The sequence below is a fragment of the Oreochromis aureus genome, linkage group 6, assembly GCF_013358895.1.
Source record: "Oreochromis aureus strain Israel breed Guangdong linkage group 6, ZZ_aureus, whole genome shotgun sequence".
Lineage (NCBI taxonomy): Eukaryota > Metazoa > Chordata > Actinopteri > Cichliformes > Cichlidae > Oreochromis > Oreochromis aureus.
The window spans coordinates 7,916,636-7,936,216 of record NC_052947.1 but is presented as its reverse complement, the minus strand read 5'-3'; positions in this window follow the sequence as shown (position 1 = coordinate 7,936,216).

Below are 19,581 nucleotides of genomic sequence, written 5' to 3'. Positions count from 1 at the left end.
TCTTCTCTTGTCAAGTCGCCTAAATTGTTTGGTTCACTTGCAGTTATTTGGACTTGTTTGTGGAGTGTCTGTTAACTGGATCAAGGACCAACAAAACTGCCTCTTTGTATTTAACACTGCCTTTTCCTGGCAAAAAAAAAAAGTCTATAATGATTACAGTGTGATTTGTCTTTACAAGCCCTTTTTGGATTGTAATTAGGCAGTGTTACACACCGATGCCCCTGCCATCACGTTGTTGTGCTAATTCTTGCAAACAAACACAGGTGTTTTCCTTATCCTGGCTAAACAGTAAGGAACAACTAGGATTCCTGTTTCCTGAAGTATAGTTAACTTCTATCGATTGCTGTAGTTTTCTCTGCATTATTGTAGAGTCTTTACCTTACAATACAAAGCGCCTTAAAGCAACTGTTGTTGTGATTTGGCACCATGTAAATAAAAATCGAATTGGATTAAACTGAATTAAACTAGCTATTTATTGGTGGCTTATTATTAATGCAGGCTGGCTTTATCCTTTCTTCTCATCTCATCAAGTGCGGTATGTTTCCATCCACATTATTGCTTCATCTGGAGTTCAGTTTAATTGAACTTTGAAATCATGAGTATCTCTAACATCTAACCACAAACCATCTCAAAGAACAATGATATTTGATACGGATTTGTTGTAGCTCAGGAGTTAGAGCAGGTCATCTATTGATTAGAAGGTGGTTTGATCACTCGATGCTCCAGTCTGCATGCCGAGTGTCGTTGGGCAAGATGCAAAACCCCAAGTTGCTCTCCGATGTGTCCATTGGAATATGAATCTGTGTGCATGCTAGATAGAAAGTATTTATGTAACAAACAAAAAAAAAATGTTCACCTTGCTGAATCTACACCACTGAGAATTAATGAGACTGAGAAGGCAAAAGTGGTCCAGACCAGTACCAATAATGTATAACTAATGATGTGACTGGTAAGTATATCAACGGTTAAATAAGAAGAAAACCATTTAAATGATCATATACACAGTTAAAAGAGAAATTTAGCTTCTATTTAGATTGTACTGCTTCTTTTCTTTTTTTATCTTATACCCTTGGTTGAAACTTTCTCAGTATCCAGAAAATGCAGCCTGCAGACCAGCCCCATGGCACTGGGCATCCAGCTGTGGAAAGCCTTTCATCTCAGTTCCTAATATTACTCCTGTGCTTAAAAATCAGGTTTTCAATTTCTTGTATTCCCAACATGTATCTTTTGGGAAAATATCTCCAGATTCATGGATCTACTTTAAAGAAAAGTCCAAATGTTTCTGTTTTTGTTGCATAAAATAAATGGATATTTACTTCACTTTTCCTACCCAATATCTATCTGTTGGCCTAATAGCTTGTTTATCACTCAAACAATGATCAGGGTAGAGGGTATTTCATGCAACTTAATCAATTGATGCAGAACGCAAGAAAAAAAAGAAAAACAATGAAGAAGTGAGATTTCTGCTTGCAGCACAAAGGAATACTAATACCACCATTTTTTCTCCCCCATTTTTACTCTAGTGTGGATGAGCTTATGATTAAAGAACAGTGAGATCTCCTGTGTTATACAGGGATGTTGAAGACCATTATATTACACCATAGAATATTAGGAACAGCATATTTTATGATCATGTTGATTTTAAGACACCTCTTCAGTCTAACATTTGGACTGGATAAATCTTTCTAGCATTAAACACCTTCATCAACCTATGGAAAATTTGCGGGCAACGCTTAAAAGCTAGATCCATATCAGGAAACCATCTCATTTAAATGAACTCCACCAATTCTTCCAAGAAGAGTGATTAAACTATCCAACCAGAATTATGCCAGAAGCTTGTTGCTGGATACCAAAAGCATCTGGCTGAGGTCCAACTTGCAAAGGGACATTTCACCAAATATTGGTGGGGGTGTATGCATACTTTTGACCCTGTGCAAATTGAACTTGTGAACCCTTTGTTTGTTTGTTTTTAACGTCATCAAAGATTTAAGCTTTTCAGTCATTCCACCCACTGAAGATAAATCATAAAAAGCCCCAAAAATTACAATGATATTCATATGAACCTTTTTAGCACATCTGTATGTGTCAGATGAGCCATTATTTAAAAAAAAAAGGCAAGATTTGTCAAAGATATAGAAAAGATGCAGTCTTTTCTTCACTTCTTCAGGTAAGAATAAGTAAAAGACAATAACATTGTTTCCAGATGGTAAGTTATAGTGTGACATATATGTCATTTTTAATAAATGGACATGTAAAACTATTAGCGAAATCACTGAAAAGTCTGATACTGAAGTCCAAAATAAAGTTGAGGCTACAGTAAGTTTAATCACTTTGTGATATTGGTATTGATAAACAACCATATGAACCTCTCAGATAAAGTATATTATTGTGAACTATGGGGCAATAAAGCTTATTGCCTCTCACAGACAGCAGAATATTGTTTTTGTAGCATAATCTTTTTTTCTTTCTTTTTTTTTTGGCAGGTAACCTCTGGAATAAGATTGTTTCTTCTGTGAAAACAGGGCAACTACTAATAGTGTCTCCCACCAGGATGGGCAGGAGGCAGGGTGGCCATGGCCTCGCATGACCCTAAACTTCATTAGTTATCCCAGGCCGGTCCTCTGAACCATTTTCCACAGACACACGGCTGGCCGGTCCAGATGCATCGTCACCGTAGCAACAGGAACGTGAGCGAACTGCATAACATGACAGCCGGATGGTTGGGATACCCAAGGATGAGGTTGGCATCTGTGGGGCAGCAACAGAGCGTGTGCCCATGGGAAAATGAAAAATGTCAAGAGAGATTAGTGTGTCTGTGTGTGGTGCTGGTGGTTTTAGGGGGGCAGGGCATTTGGAGATACGGTGAGTATTGGATGTGGAAAGCTTTGTGTGTATTAGTGTGTGAGGGAATAGGAGTGTGTATGTTTTCATGTCTCTCTGAACTGCAGTTTTGCTTGTGCTGTTTTTTATATTTGGTACAATATTTGGTTCAAACCTTTCCAACACCACCAGCATCTCAAGGGTACAGATAACGTATTATTTTTTTGTACTTGCGTTCTTGAACTTTACAATTATCCAACCATTTCTCTCAATGTGTTGTTTTACTTTGCAATGCTGGTGTTTCAGTGCAAACATCCTTTGGTTTTGAGTGCAGCTTCCTTCCCCTTTTCTTATATGCATCTACACAAAAGAAATCATTAAAAAAAACTTGAAATCATGCATAGAAATTCTTTGCAGATGTTTGGAAAAAACTAAAGCGGGTGCTGTGTTTTTTAACTACTGTATGTATCTTATTGATTCAATCTCTACAAAAGTTGTGCATTTCCATTGCTCAATGAGATTCTGCTGGTTGCCTAGCAACCTCACAATGATGAGAAGACTTCAGGAAGTTCATAGTCCCACACATAACACTAAAGAAACCACAAATTTGCTTGGTTTGTTAAACAAGCCCAAAACTGTGTGTGACATATTATCCATGGACTTTAGAAAGGATTCAGTTTTTTTTTAAAGCTGTAAGTTAGTAGAATGTCATCAAACACTGTACAGAATGTTATTAATTATAGTCCGGTAAATGTTGAAAACAGGTGCAAAGTCTTCCTCTGTGCATATCTGATCACCATTAGCAGCCAATAAAATCAGTGGCAGATGCATGTTTAGAAACTGTGTTGCATAAGCTGTATGCTTATTCTTAAATTTATGCAATCAAACTGTAGCACAATATGTGTTCAAAAGGAGCAGTGTTCAAGTAAAAAAAAAACACTTCATCATGAAATTGTACGCTTCTGCTGTAAGAGTAATCCAGCAGGCAGGCTGCCTGCACCCTAAAGTGTCCTTTATAATTGGAGCGGTCTCAGATCTGATCTGAGCATCTGGGAAGCCTTCTTTGCTTCTTGACTCACTGACACAACATCTTGCATCAGGAAAAACGGCTGTTTGGATTTTCTTGCATATTTCTTTCTGTCTGCTATATAATGATGTTCTAATGTTAGTGCTGATTAACTAGCCAGGATATAATAAAAACATATTGTGTTGTCTCATGTGTCTCTTATCGCTGATCTCTGCTATTGTATGCAGATTGTATCTCCGTGCTAATCTGTTTCATCCAGATAATTAGGCCTTTGAGCTGAGCCTTGCTGTTTTTGCTCTTATTGTTCTATAACATGGATTCCATATTTAATATCTGCTTTGGTCACGCAGCCTACCAGTCAAGTCAGCACACGCTGTCTGTTGGCAGTGGAGTGTGGTTTTTATTTTGAAGCAGTTAAAACTGTTCAGCTTGCAGCTTTCAGAGTCCCAGTAAACAATGAGCCTTAATTAATGGAACTTTCACCATCGCACTTTAATGGTGGTTATCTGTGGCATGTCGTATATGTGTTTGTTTTAGTACATTGGGTGTGTTCTCTTACCATTTAGTTGCCTGTAATCAAAATGTGAAAACTATTGTTATGGATTAACTGATGCCTGGAATAAACTGGACTGAAGATGTTCACTACATTTCTTGCTACAGTCAGAAAGAACTTTGGCAGCTGACGCAGTATGAGACTGTAACAACGAATCCCAGGGTCTGCTGGAGTGCAGGAGAGGAGCAAATGTGCCTGCAGTAAGAAAGCAGAGAGGTCAGAGTGCACTGGTGTGATGGACTGTACATGTCTGTGGCTCAGGCCACCTCTTCCAGAACAACTGAGGGTTTAGCGATACTGTACAGTGGAACCGCAGGTGCTGGGGACTTTTCATCTGCACCTCTTATCACTATCAGACCAGACTGTGCTGAAGTTGTAATGTTAATATTAGTATTCATTAGTATATTCACATCTTTCTACAACAGTTTCTTTTCTATCTTTCATTTGTGGAGAACATTTTAACTTTCTTTCTGCTTTATTGCCTTTTTTTTTAAACTGTCTGTCATTAACATGGAAAAACTTGAAAAGATTGAGAACATATCCAGCTTTGTTAGTCCCAGGTGAGAGGGAATGGTGAGCAGTGATGTATCACAGCCTCTCTATGCTGGATATGAGTTACTAGACAGATGTACAGACAGTATTACCTTTTCAGGTTTCAAATGCCTTTTCAGAACCTTCCAACATAACACTGTAAGAAAAAAGAGGCGGTGTAATATGTGTGTGTTTCTTGTATTTTGTGGTCCTTTTGTCCATGTAATGCCTGTTTAATGTTAATGTTTCCAAAAGTACAACAAAAGTGCAAATGGAATTTTCAAATATCCCTGGATTACACTCTTCAAAATAAAAGACAATACTTAAAAGCCAAAAACGGCAGTTCCTCAAGTCTGTTCAAAATTAAGTCACCCTCCATAGACTCATATATTAAAATCTCCAACTTTAAAGCTGTTTACACCCTAGTATAAAAACAAATTGTGGGCTCTGGTTAACTGACATGTTCATAAAAATGGTGCAAGAAGAGATTTATAGCTGGTAAGTGACTGTTTTACTATTTTACCATTATACTACTGAAGTATTTTTGTTGCAGTTATCCAATGCACACAATACTGTGTGTCAGTAGTACAGTAGTAGTAAGTAAAGCTGTCATATTTTATAACTCCATTGTTTAGAACTAATTAGCAGGTATCAAAGTCTGTGTGACACCCTCTTGCCAAATATTGTCAAATCAAGGTCCAAAAACTCAACATTGCTCATAAATACTAAGGTTAGCTTTTCAAAACATGTCTTCCCAAATCAGTAAGTAACATTAGGGTTGCTATGCGCATTTTAACCCCTGATACAGTATTGTCGTCATCTTGCCGGGTGGCTGGGAAATGTTGTCACCTAAGTTTGTGAATGCAATAACTAGAACAAAGGAGTTTAAAATTGATACCACAGGTGTAATTACTGAAAATCTCAGATGAGTTTAAATCTCAGAGGCCACGTTTTCTGAAAATCTTGTGAATGTGTTAACTTGAGAAGGAAGTAACCGAGGACTCTGAAATTCATACCATGGGTGTGTCTATAAAAACTCTGAGGCAGGTTTGAATCTTAGTGACCATGACCGCACTGTTAGAGTTAAGAGGTCATGTTTTCTTGAGAACAAGGTAATTTAGCATTCTGACATTCATACCATAGGTGAATGTGCCAAGAGACTTAGGGGTGCCACTGACTGCTCTCAGTATTTTTTTATTTTTATAAACAGTGAATGATCCCCTATACTTATGAAGACAGCTTAAATTCTGTGTCATGACTGCCCTTCACTCAGCCTTGTTCTGGTGGAGGTTTCTTCCTGTTAAAAGGGAGTTTTTCCATTCCACTATTGCCGAGTGCTTGCTCACAAGAGGATGATTAATCGTTAAGGTTTTCTCTATCTTTATAGAGTCTTTATCTTATAATATAGAGTGCATTGAGACTGCTCTTCTGATTGGGCGCTAAAGAAAAATAAATGAATTGACAAGAGTGCCACTATCAATAAAAAACACCTATATAACCAGTGTATAAACATTAATAGGATATTTCAAGAAGATCAGCAAGAATAAATAGTATCACAGTGAGGATCCTAATTTTAAGTCGTCCTTTTTTAAAAGGTACCTTCACTTAACAACAATGCAATTTCTGCCAAAAAATTGTGCTTTTTATTTAGTTTCCACAATATAATTGTACATAAGAAAAGAAAACTAATACAAATGAGTACAGAACCTTTACTAGGTCCTACAAATTTAAAGCCAGTGCACTAATAATGACTGTTACATTTTACAGCAGCTGCAAAATAACAACAAAGGGCACAGATAAGAAAAACAGTATTATCAGACCAGTATTTAGGAGGCTATTGAGTTTCTTTTCTAAATTAACACTACAGGTGTTAATGAACCTGCCCAGCACTAACTCTGCACTCCCCCAGCATGCAATAATTTCAGGATAATAAATATTCTATGAGCTCAGCAATCATTAAATAATGTCACTACACTGGTCTTTATAGTTTGCAAGCCTTGCCTGAAAGCCAGTCAAATGAACTAAAGCAGCCCAATAGTTCTCTTTACGTAGGATTTCAATATCAGCGGCACAGCGGTTTATATGATATCTACTCTCAGACAAAGATATACATGTAATTCAATACATAATTCAGAGTGAATACACCTTTTTTAAATCTATTTAATATGGACAGCACAGTGTCTGTTTATTTGTGATTTCTTTTGTGCAGTGATAACAGTATAGGACCACACAGATCCACAGAGACAACTCTCAGATAACCCCAAAAAACAAATTTGGTGTTTTAATTGGATTTATCTCATATCAAATATGGACATAACAGCCAGCAGTAAATTACTACATGACATCAGACCTTCAGCAGTTAAGGAGCCTCACTGCTGAGACAACTAGCGACTCTCAGGTCTTCACATCTGGGAAATGTCTAAGCAAATTTCTGTCTTAAAAAAAATTGTCAAAGCTTAATTAAATGGCAACATTTTTTTACATGACCCTATTTCCCCCTTGTTTTTTTTTTTTTAAGTTTGGTAAGATTAAAAGATATCAAAACAGCTGCCAACACATAAACAGGGTCTCAAGGCCTTTAACTTTAACATGATATGGACTTTTCCACCATGGCTAGGCTGCTGGGGTCTATGTGATATAGTACCCATTACATTACAGTCACCATTATTTTGATACTATTAAGTCATATAATGTATTCTTTTTACATGTAAATTACATGTAATTTTCCCCCTGGTCGTGCTCAATGGCAGCCTGTTGCAATAACTCCAGTGTTTTTTTGCTCGTATTGACCTTACTTAATCATCCAGTAAAGTAAGTTTCTGTTGCTCAATGTGATTTAATTGAAGGTGCAATACCTTCTTTTTGTTTTACAAGTCTACTAGTGTTTTTACTTTACGAGACATGTTGGTAACAGAGAATCTTTACCAGCTGATTCTGCTGTCAGCTCTGCTATGTAGAGCCAGGTGATGGGGTTTCAGCAAAGGAGCTGTTCCAGCGATCATCACAGAAATCTGAGGTGTTTCTACAATGATGTAGATGAGTTCAGTGAGCTGATTAACACCAGCGGGAACACGGTGAGTGTAGGTTGATGTGCTTCATGGAGTGTTGCAGCATTGCAGTGAGACTTTAACACACTCACACTTTGCTGAACCACAGTTTGACTCTACCTGACTTCAGGATTTTTTGGACTGACAGAGACTTAATCTGAATGGTAAGAAGAAATGCGTAGGGATTGAGTGTTGTAATCCCAGACACCTTACTGTGAAAAAACATTTCTCAGGGCTGAATACTGAAGCACTAACTGTTGGAAAGTTTCCATATTACTTTCCAAGAAGATTCATCATTCCTATTTGGATCTGTTTGGATTCCTCCATCAGCTGATGCAGCAGTCATCCTGGTCACTATGGTGAATGGCTGTGGATTAATAACAAATCCTCACTGCCCTCTGCACCACTTAATGGACATGCAGCTGTACACTTCCTCTAACATCTGTTCCAGGCCCACGGTGAGCATGTTTACTTCATGATATTAGATTTGATTTATTAAGGCAAGTTGTTTTTTATGTTTTGGCTGCTGTAACAGTAAATAATCTTAGCTCTAATTAGAACATTGAAGTGTCTTGCACCCATACAGTTTGTGGGTGTGAGCTTACTGACCAAGCTTGCTAACATTAAATGATAATTTAGCCTCTTGTCTATTAATAGGCTACTACAGAAAGTAGCAGAAACAACAATCCATCATTACTTTAAGAATTGAAGATCAGTCAGTCCACAAAATTGCTAAAACGTTGAATGGATCCCCAAGTGCAGTCGCAAAAACCATCAAGTAGTACAATGAAAATGGATCACATGAGGACACCCCCGGACCAAGAGTCACCTCTGCTGTTGAGGATGAACTCATCCGAGTCACCAGCTTTAGAAATCGCAAGTTAACAGCACCTCAGATTAGAGCCCAGATAAATGTTCCGGTAGCAGTAGCATCTCTACATCAACTGTTCAGAGCAGACTGTGCGAATCAGGACTTTATGGTCAAATAACTGCTAAGAAACCACGACTAAGGAAAAGCAACAAGCAGAGGAGATTTGTTTGGGCCAAGAAACACAAGGAGTGGACATTAGACCAGTGGAAATCTGTGCTTTGGTCTGATGAGTCCAAATTTGAGATCTCTGGTCCACCTGCGGTGTCTTTGTACGATGCAGAAAAGGTGAATGGATGGTCTCTACATGCATGGTTCCCACTGTGAAGCATGGAGGAGGAGGTGTAATGCTGTGGGGGTGCTTTGCTGGTGACACTGTTGGGGATTTATTCAAAATTGAAGGCACACTGAAGCAGCATGGCTACCACAGCATCCTGCAGCCACATGCCATCCCATCCAGTTTGTGTTTAGTTGGACCATCATTTAATTTTTAACAGGACAATGACCCCAAACACACCTCCAGGCTGTGTAAGGACTATTTGACTAACAAGGAGAGTGATGGAGTGCTGCACCAGATGGCCTGGCCTCCACAGTCCCCTGAACTAAACCCAGTAGAGATGGTTTAGGATGAGATGGACTGCAGAGTGAAGGCAAAAGGGCCAACAAGTGCTCAGCATCTCTGAGAACTCCTTCAAGACTGTTGGAAAACCATTTCATGTGACTGCCACTGCTGGGGTGGCTGTCGCTACCGCGGTGGCTGTGGCTCTGGTGGTAGAGCAGATCAGGTTGGTGGAAGGTTGGTGGTTCACTCCTTGGCTTCCCCAGTATGCATAATAATATATATATGTAGATCCTAACCCCAAGTTGCCCTCCGATGCGTTCATCAGAGTGTGAATGTTGGTTAGTTTGTACTTGAGTTTAGAAGTGCTTGTATGAGTTGGTGTGAATGAGGCATGTTGTATACAGTGCTTTGAATACTCTGGGAGAGTAGAAAAGTGCTATATAAGAATCAGTCCATTTACTGCCTCATGAAGCTCATCGAGAGAATGCAAAGCAGTAATCAAAGCAAAGGGTGCCTATTTTGAAGAATCTGTGTAAAACGTGTTTTGAGATATTTCACACTACATAATTCCATATGAGTTCACTGATAGTTTTGATGCCTTCAGTGAGAATCTACAGTGTAAATAGTTATGAAAATAAAGAAAAACCATTAAACTGAAGGTGTAGCTATGTCCATATTTTTTGTTCAACATATGGGTGAAACACTGTTTCCCACTAAAATTACTAAATGATTTTAGACCAGGTGCGCGGCAAGCCTATCAGTGTTGCTGATATCCAAACATGGTCACAAGATCTATGAAGTCTTTATACAGAAATAGGTCATAAGATGTATGTATTTTTAAATCAAAGTAGGAACACCATCCCATCCCAGGAGAGGAAGAAAAAGAGTTCCTTCTACTACTCAGGAGAAGTTGTCTAGCAATCCAATCTTCAAATCTTTGAAATGGATAAAACAATGACCTAGGAGTTGGGGACGAGGCTTAAATCACACCCCTGTCTACCAAAAAATTGCTGTTCATGTTCCTATTGAAAGCTCTGTGCTTTGCACAATACCTTTGGGTCCAGAATAGGCATCCATATATGACAAGGTGGGAGTCTGGCCGGTCTCGTTATTGCAGCAACGAGTGAGTCATGGCAACAACATCAAAGAACACCTGGTGTGTATGTGACGCCAGAGGCTTTGACACAACAGCAATATTTGACACCCTGTGAATGAAAATAGTCTAAATACACATCTCAGCATCAGCTGTTTGAAGGAGACCATGAATTAAGCTTTCACGTTAGAAGTAACAGAACGAAAACCACTGGTTCTTATCAAAATGTCTTGATGTGTGTGAAATACTGAGAAGAGAACAGATTTTATTTGCATGTGTGTTTTCCATCTGCGAGACATAAAGATGGGGGTGTGATGGTTAGGGAACTTTGCTGTGGGCCATGTATGGAGTTTGAGACAAACATAACTACACCATAGCATATGGTGAAGTGGGAACAATATTTTCTTGAAAACAAGACAGAACAAACCTCCAGGCCCTGTGAGGGCTCTTTGAATCAGTGCGAGAGTGACAGAGTTCTGCATCTTCTGTTATCTTGTGTCCTAAGCCCACTGTAGCTGCTTTGAGATGAGCATGACAGCAGAACTAAGGAAAAGGAGCCTATCAAGTGCCAGACTAAAACACCTTCAATGCAACTGGAAAAACTTCAAGTTCAAATGTCAAAAAAGGTGAGAATAAAGAGTGTGTAATTTCTTTGTTAATCTACAAACTTAGCAAACAGTAACACATTTAGTATTTTCAGACTCTTTGGAACATCTACATCAATATATTTTTAAACATAGAAAGAACTGACTGTAAGTGCTCAAGCTAAATGATTTTTAAGGAAGTTTTTGTCAGTCTAATTTTGAGCTGCTAGCAGTACAAAAGAACTTCAGTTCCAATGTACAGCACCTGCTGGAGCAAAACACAAGCAGGGAAGCTAATCCTCAAAAATCCAGCAGAATCTGAGTGTTCTGTATTAGACTCTCCTGTTCCCGGATTAATTTGAGCTGAAATGAAATCTGAAATTGACTCGCTGAATACTTGCCTGTCTCTCAGTGGTAAATGGGTTGGGAAGAGGACACATACAGTATAAATACACACAATTAAAAATACAGCATGACAGTTCAGGTTTGACCAAATGGACTGGCAGCGTGACATCTTGTAGGGTAAAGAGTAATTCTACTGTCAGATTCCAAAGTACTTTGAAAACCCAGGATGTGTCTTTCTTTGTAGACATTTATCATTATTCTCTGAACTCTCATTTTATCATGTTTCTCTTTTTCCTGCTTCTCTGTTTACATTGCTGTGACTTATGACTGCTGCCTTTGTATCCATTTTCCATGTTTCTGCATGGCTCTGTCTGCCACTCTCCACCTCGCCACCCCTCCCCTCCTTCATTTCATTCAGAGCAGCCTGAGAAATCTCTAGAAATCTACTCCCTCTATTTCCCACCTGTCACTGGCGATCAGGCTCTAAATCTATCCAATCCACCGATCACACAGGAACTCACCATGACCATTTGGTAATGCTGACAAGCACGTATGAGCCTCTTTCAGGCACCAGAAAAAGGCCACGTGTGCTACCATTTACATTCCCTGTGCCTCTGAATCAAGCCCTCTTTTTCTTTATTCATTAGAGGAGGTTTGTTGGCAGGCTGCTGCCTCTTGGTGGCTGCTGGAGGTAGGCTTGGTGCCGTTCACAGCTGGAGTTTTGTTGCTTCGTGGGGTTTTCATAATGGGAGAAGAATTCTCCTGGCACCCCTCGCCATCTGTCTAAGAGACAACCCACCACCATTCCTGCCTCCACCTTTACCTTCATCTTCTGTCTTTTCATCTTCCTTGCAGGTGTTCCTTCTTATCTCTAATCAGCGTTTTGTAAAAGGCCTCTAAAGTCTTCTCTATCTGTAAGCCAAGGCAAAGCAGCAATGTTAAATACTTTTGCTCCAATAACATGACAGTTTTGTCCAAATGGAGGACGATTATTGTTAAACTCACTGTTAGTAAGTTGTGCAGAAGTTGTGCCCCAATTCAAAGGTAGGAACTGCCAAAGAACGTGACCCACAAAGACGGGACTCTCAGAGGACCTGAAAGCAGGCCTACCCCAAAATGGGTCAGTCTGACCTCAGAAATTTGTCAGTATGGCTTAAAAGTATTTCAGGCTGGATCACCCAGCAGTGTCTGAAACTCCCTCCCTCAGCTCCTTTCCATTGTCAGCATCAGGAGTCCTGTGTCCAACAAATCTAGTAACTTCCTAAAACTGGCAATCCAGTACAGCAATTGCATATGTCAAGGTTAGATACTGTTTGTGTCACTTTTTCTTGACTACAGCCCAGCCCAACACTAGAGACTGTGCAAAAGGGTTCATCTTTATCCCTGTTTGTCTGGTTTTGAATTGGGTCACAACAGCTATCTGCCTTTTAATCTCTCGCTGTGTCCTCCTACATCTTCCCATAATCCCTTTTATGTTCCTGTCAAAGAAGCGTCCTTTTGTGTTGATCACATGAAAAGAACATGAAGTTTTTATTTTGATGCCTGTTGTACTGCAGATGCTTGAAATGTCCCTGCTTTGGAAAGTGGTTTACTGTAAGTTGCCCCTTCCGCTTCCTGCCGTGACCATTTTTCAAAACCAAATGCGCTGTGAGAATTATAGACAGGTTGTGTTTGTAAGTGTTTGTAAAAGTAATGTGGAACTGTTTCCCTAGTTGGTAAAAGCCCAGTTTACTGGTCAGTTGAATCATATCTTTTTCTCTTTTTTTTACGTACATGGGAAGATTTCTCTGCATTGTAGCTCAACAAAAGAACTGTGTTGTCAACTGTTTGTTGCTGAGACTAAAGAAATAATTCAAATCTTTACTCTGAAGTCACATGACCAGGGGTCAGTGGCCTGGAACATCTGCCACCATTGATTAATTGGCAGGTTCATACATAATAATGTCAAGATTTCACATGCTGCACCCTTCGTTTCCTTTTAGCTGAGGCCATGGAGATATTCACTCATCAGAAAGTGATGTGAAGCTGCACTTCAATGCTGAACACACATCCCTTTTCTTTCATAAGATTGTTATGTTAATGCATGCACATGTCAATAAAGCTGCTGTACTGAGGCTTAGTGCTGAGCATATGTAGAGAGAGTGTAACCAGAATTACATTTTGCAAGTATTTTCAGTTCGATTCAACTCAATTTTATTTATATAGCACCAAATCAAAGCAACAGTTGCTTCAAGGCACTTTATTTTGTAAGGCAAAGACCCTACAGTAATACAGAGAAAACTCAACAGTCACAGAAGCAGGCACTTGGCAACAGTGGGAAGGAAAAACTCCCCTTTAACAGGAAGAACACTCTGAAAGAACATGGCTCAGTGTTGGAGATGAGGCGAGGTTTCAGATGCAACATTTCAAATGGAGCTCAGCAGACATCATTACACACACAAGATGTTTTCCATATCTAGTTGGAACAGCTGTCTTAAAAGCTACTGATGCAATAGCAATATTTCACATTTAGAAAACACATTATGAACATTAATGACTATAGAAGATTATTTTCATAATAAAATCTGCTCATTTAATTTGAAAAACTGGAAGCAATGTCATTTGTTTAAGAATTACTTTGACAGTGGATGTGTGGGAACATCTGGGAACTTGATTTGCTGTTGATCTGGTACTATAATGCATATTCTGAAGAGTCAGTAAATTAAATTACAATAATAATTCAACTTATATGGGAATACTGGACAGCTTAAACAAGTTCAAGTTATGGAGCTGGGTAGTTTTTAGTATTATGTATACAGCACTGGACTGATTAGCTTAATGAAGGTCAGTGTTGTAATCTAGAAGTGATTAGGATAATTTTTCATTTCATTAATCTCTGGAAAAGATCTAAGGTTTTAGTAAGTATTATACTAATTTCATTGTATTTTTATTTTGGGCATTTGCTGTGACTTATTTTAGTTTTACCATTGCCAAAAAGTTAGAGTTAAGACTGGCTCATGATGTCATCAGTGAGCACGTGTGAGAATGTGATTAGAAACTCAGGTGTGAGAAGAGAGAACATATGTTAGCTACAGGATGCAATGCTTCATGTAAACTCTAAAACTGAAGTGAGGGTAATAAAGTTGTCAAAACAAGAATCCAGTCATGACTCTTTGAGGGTGCAACATTAGCATTTACGTTAGCAATTTAGATTAAAGTTTTAAAAGTGTTTGGCGGGGGGGCGGGGGGGGGGTCTTTTGTCTCATTTATTCTTTATTTCTTACTTTGTTTTGCTTTGGGGGGTTTCTGACCTGCCACATTACATTCTCATTTTTTTACATTGCTTTGGTTGAATCTGTGAAACATTCCAAAGACAACACACTTAGTAGCTATGAAAATGAACATTTTACAGCAGGTTGATTCCCATAGACCCATCACCAAAAAACTTGACATTTCTTGGCGTTGTGTGCAGGGTGTCCATAAAAGACAAGTGGACAATTGGAGAACGAAAAAAAAAAGCTAGCTAAATCAAACATCTACTGCAACAGTAAATGTAGGTCCTGCCCTAAGAAACCAAAGGAAATCCAACAAAGAACTTTTGTGGTTTACGACACCATCTGTCTGCCATCTATAATCCAGTTTTGAGTTCCCTCCTCAGACGCCTTAACGCCCACTCACATCCTGGGCCATCTGACCTCAGGAATTCACATGACAAGGTGGGGCCAGGTTTCACAATGGGCTCACCCGAAACCCTGGCTGATTAGGTCCCACACCCGCTTTCACACCTGGGCGCATGTGATTAGAGGATCACCAGGGGGTCCTTTGTCCCTCTTTGGGGGGAAACTCCCACTGGGTTTAAATCTGGGACTCTCGGCCATTTGACCTTAGAACTGAAGAAGCTTCTCGGATGAGAGGTGAAACGTCTTCAAGCAACTTAAAGAAGTCCAGACGCTTTTCTTTGCAAACTCCTTTGACTATGATGACCTGGATGACTGAGAACCTTCACAGACCAACAAAGAACTGACATAGGATATGTAGAAATTAGTGCTGTCAGCGTTAATCTCGTTAAAATGACGTAAAGCCATAACCGCATTAATGGTCATTTTAACGAGATTAAGGCTGACAGCACTAGCAGAAATGCATCTGATACATCCAGTCAGTCTACCTGTTAAGAAATCATTGCTAAAGAAGGGAAACAGGGAGAAAAAGCTTAGGTTTGCCGTTTAGGTCTGATGCAGCGATGAATCCATATTTGAGTTTTTTGTTTGAATTATTGCCATTATGTATGTAGGTCACAAGACAGGTACAAAAACTGTTTACGGACATCTGTAAAACACACTGGAGGCTTTGTCGTGGTTTGAGGTTTCATTTTTCAACCAGTGTGTCGAAGAAGTTTATGAATGCAGTAAAGCACCCTGAGATTTTTATTCACCATGAAATACATGGATCGGATGATGACATGTCCCAAATGTCAGTGCAGTAAAAGCATACCTGGATAGAAAAGTTGAACACTATCAGTCATGGATTGGCCTCCACAGACCCTCAACATTATCAAAGTAATGTGGGATCATTTTGACAGAGAACAAAATAAAAGCAGCCAACATCCAAAGAAGAGCTTTGAATGTCCTTGAAGAAGCCTTGAGAACTATTCCTAAAGCTACTTAAGGAAATGCTCAGGCTGTGTTGAAGAATAAAGGTGTTCACACCAAACAACCCAACAACAAAAACAAATGAGGGGTGACTCTAGACTTTTGCACCATACTATAGTGAACACTGTCACAGCCCTTGTCAGTCAGATTTGTCTTGAGTTTTGTATTTACCATGCACGCAGCCAAAGTTGGAATATTCTCTTCTGGCTCTTGGGCAGAAATAAAGTCTATTCTGTTACAGTTTTTCTAAGAATTTAACATAAGTCCGTCAACTTTGTCCACTTCGGTGGGTCTGTCCTCCGTCGCACAAAACAAACAGAAGCAGTGGCAGTCATACCCGCTATGCCTGATGTCTTTCCATTAAATTCCACTCATGCAGGATAGGAGAAACACTAAAGCAGAAATATGAAAAGATTGAGGCAGCAAAATGGTGAGTGACAAAACAGCTGAGGCTGAAAAGCAAAGATGGAAATAGATGAAACAAAAATTGAAGCGACAAAATGAAGAAATAAAAAGAGTAATGTCGAGAAATCACTAGAGAGGGGAGGCTGGGGACGCAAGACAAACACAAATAAATAAATGACAGACGGAGCGAGAAATTCAGGCAGTTGAAAGGCAGAGGCAGCGCACAGACAGACGGCAAATTTGCAAAATTACTAATATCTTATATTGCCATCAATAACAGCAGAGCTGACTCTCTATTTTAAGTTTTTATTTTTTTATTTTTTTAGAAGAGGCAAGAATTCACTTAGAATTTAAATTCACTTCATCTAATTTGCCGCTAACCTGTTAAACACAATGGCAGCATCTTTATCGTTAGACATTTGCATTCAATTGTTTAGACAATGTTTTTCTATATTTTAAAATATGTCATGATCATTTTCAACAGAGAATTTTTAGGAAATTTACCAGACAGATAAGTCTAGACTGTTTATGTATGGATGTTTGGATGACCAAAAGTGTCAGAATTATTTGACAGGATCTTTCCGGAAAGCTTTCCATCACACTTACAACCACAAGAGCATCAGTGAGGTTCAAAACATTATTGTCCAAAGCATCATTGTACAGTATGCCATTTCTGTTAATTGGTGTTAAGGGCTCTAACGCAGTTAGAAACAACCATACACCAATATGGTGTACAACTTATATGCTTGATATTTGTTATGTTTGTTATACATGCATGCATAAACTGATGAATAAAATGTGAACATTCAAAGATAAAAATAATGAGCATGACTATGGAATAACACAAATAATGTTCTGCTATGTTGTGACCCATGTACATGTAATCTAAATAACTAATATTTCCTGTGTCCTGGCCTCTGAGGTCATCAGGTGGAGATCTTTTAAATGTTCCTCGATCAGATCTGAGTATTGCTGAGGATGCTTTCACTTACTCTGGTCCTGTTCTTATGAACAAGCTGCCTGCTGACCTGAGATCAGTTACATCTGTGCATATATTTCACATATACTGTAAACTTACATAAGTTTTTATGTTTTTCATTTCTGTGTTGAGCACATTGAGTTTACATATAATGAAATCTGCTATATGATTAAAATTGTCATTGTCATTGTAGCAGTGTATGCAGTGTTTTTCCCCCACACACACAATTAGCGTAGGGAGGCTACCTGGGTATATTGCCAGCAGCCCTGTGACAAGGACCTGTTTGATTTACTAGCAGACAGTCCTCACATCCTTATTTTAACAAGCTTGCTGCCGCCAAAGCCGAGGTTCAACCCCCAACCTGTTTTCTCTGATCCTGTCAGTGTTGTCATGCTGTGGTGGGACAAAGCCATAACTTCACTGTCTTGGTTTTTCCCCTGTGAGCCGGTTCCTGTGTCACTACAGTGAATTCACTCAGGCTGCAGGGCAGAACAAGGACTACCACTGTAAACTACAGTAAAACACGATGGAACTGTCAGTGAGTATCAGTGAGTGAGCCCATCCAAGGAACTGAGTGAAGAGACAGTTCATTCTCTCTGTTGTTTATATAGCCTATATAGTATGATTTACTTCTGTAGTCACAAAATCTCCTTTCGTGCACACATGCACATGTCCCCAGCAAGAACTTCAGTCTTTAATAATTGTTGGAGAATGATTTACTTTTTAGTGTCAGAAGCTGGACCATTTGTCCTGTAGGACATACTTTTCATGAACTTTTTAAGTTGTAACCTATCAGCCAAATTCTGCACAGCTCTATTAGCCCACAAGTGGGATATTTGTCTGGAAACAATTAATGCAGTGAAACAATAAAATATATTTAGTCTTGTTCTTTTAATTAATCATTTCTGCATTCTCTATATTAGTGCCTGTATTTTCAGCTGAAATCAGCCCGCCTGTCACTCCTCCTATCGACCCACTGCCGCCTCCATTATTTCATTATTCCCATGAATCCTGTCTGCCTCGGTGTCTTTTACAAGGCCCCTCTGTTTTAATGTGATGGACAGAGCGGATGAAACACAGTGTTCTTGTGACAGCTCCAACACTCTGCCTCCAATTGACCCGGTCCCCATACTACCACAGGTAGTCCCGTTTATGGACAGTGGAAGCCATAAATCTATGGTACAAATGGACAGAGTCAGAGCACAGTCAAAGAGAAGGAGCATGAAGGCTACACTCAGGTTTCCAAATCCCACATCCTGACTTTGTGACCTCTGATAGTCCCAACCTATACATTAAAATGAGGAAGATAGTAATCTTGGCCTGATCTAAGACTGCTACAAATACTACAGTAAATTGCTCGATTGTTAACTATTTTATTCTTTTAGTCCTTTGTGCATCAGCTGGTGTATTTGGCTCTATAGTCTCTGTATTGAATAGAGAATCAGGCTGTTTAGTCTGTGTATTAAAAGTGGAGCCCTAAAACATATTGGTGCACATATGGCTGTACCACTCATTACTGGGGGTTGTAACTGTGTTAAGTCTAAGCTAATTGTATTATGAAGCATAAACAAATGTAATTACCTTTCAAGTGTATCAATTGATGTGATTATAATCACATTAATTAAAAGTGGGAGCTCATTTAAAGGGGTTTATGCAAAGAAAGGTGAAATCCTTTCACAAAGTTATTTTTGAAGGGCTCATTTCATAATAAAGTAACACTCAGATTTGTGCTTTGTGGAGTTCTTCTGGCCCAGATGACATTTGATGTAAATACACGCTTCAAATCCTAAGAAACAAACAGGCTGATGGAGAGATCGTGTTCTTATTTTTAGGAAAGACATGAATTATTGGCAGCAATGTCCATATACTGTACTGTAGTAGCCCCAGTTTACACTTCATAATAACCATCGTTTATTTACTGATATACTGTAAATAAAAAAATGTTTTAAAAAATGTAAATTTTCCCTGATGTTGCTATTATACTGAATGAATTCAGACTGTGATTCATGCTTTTATTTTTGCTGTACTGATCTTTTAAGAGATATCTATCAGAAGTCAGTGAATAGTGTTCAAATTGTTCAAAATGCAGCAGCAAGACTTTTCAGAAGAACCTACAAAAGTGAACATATTAAGTCACTT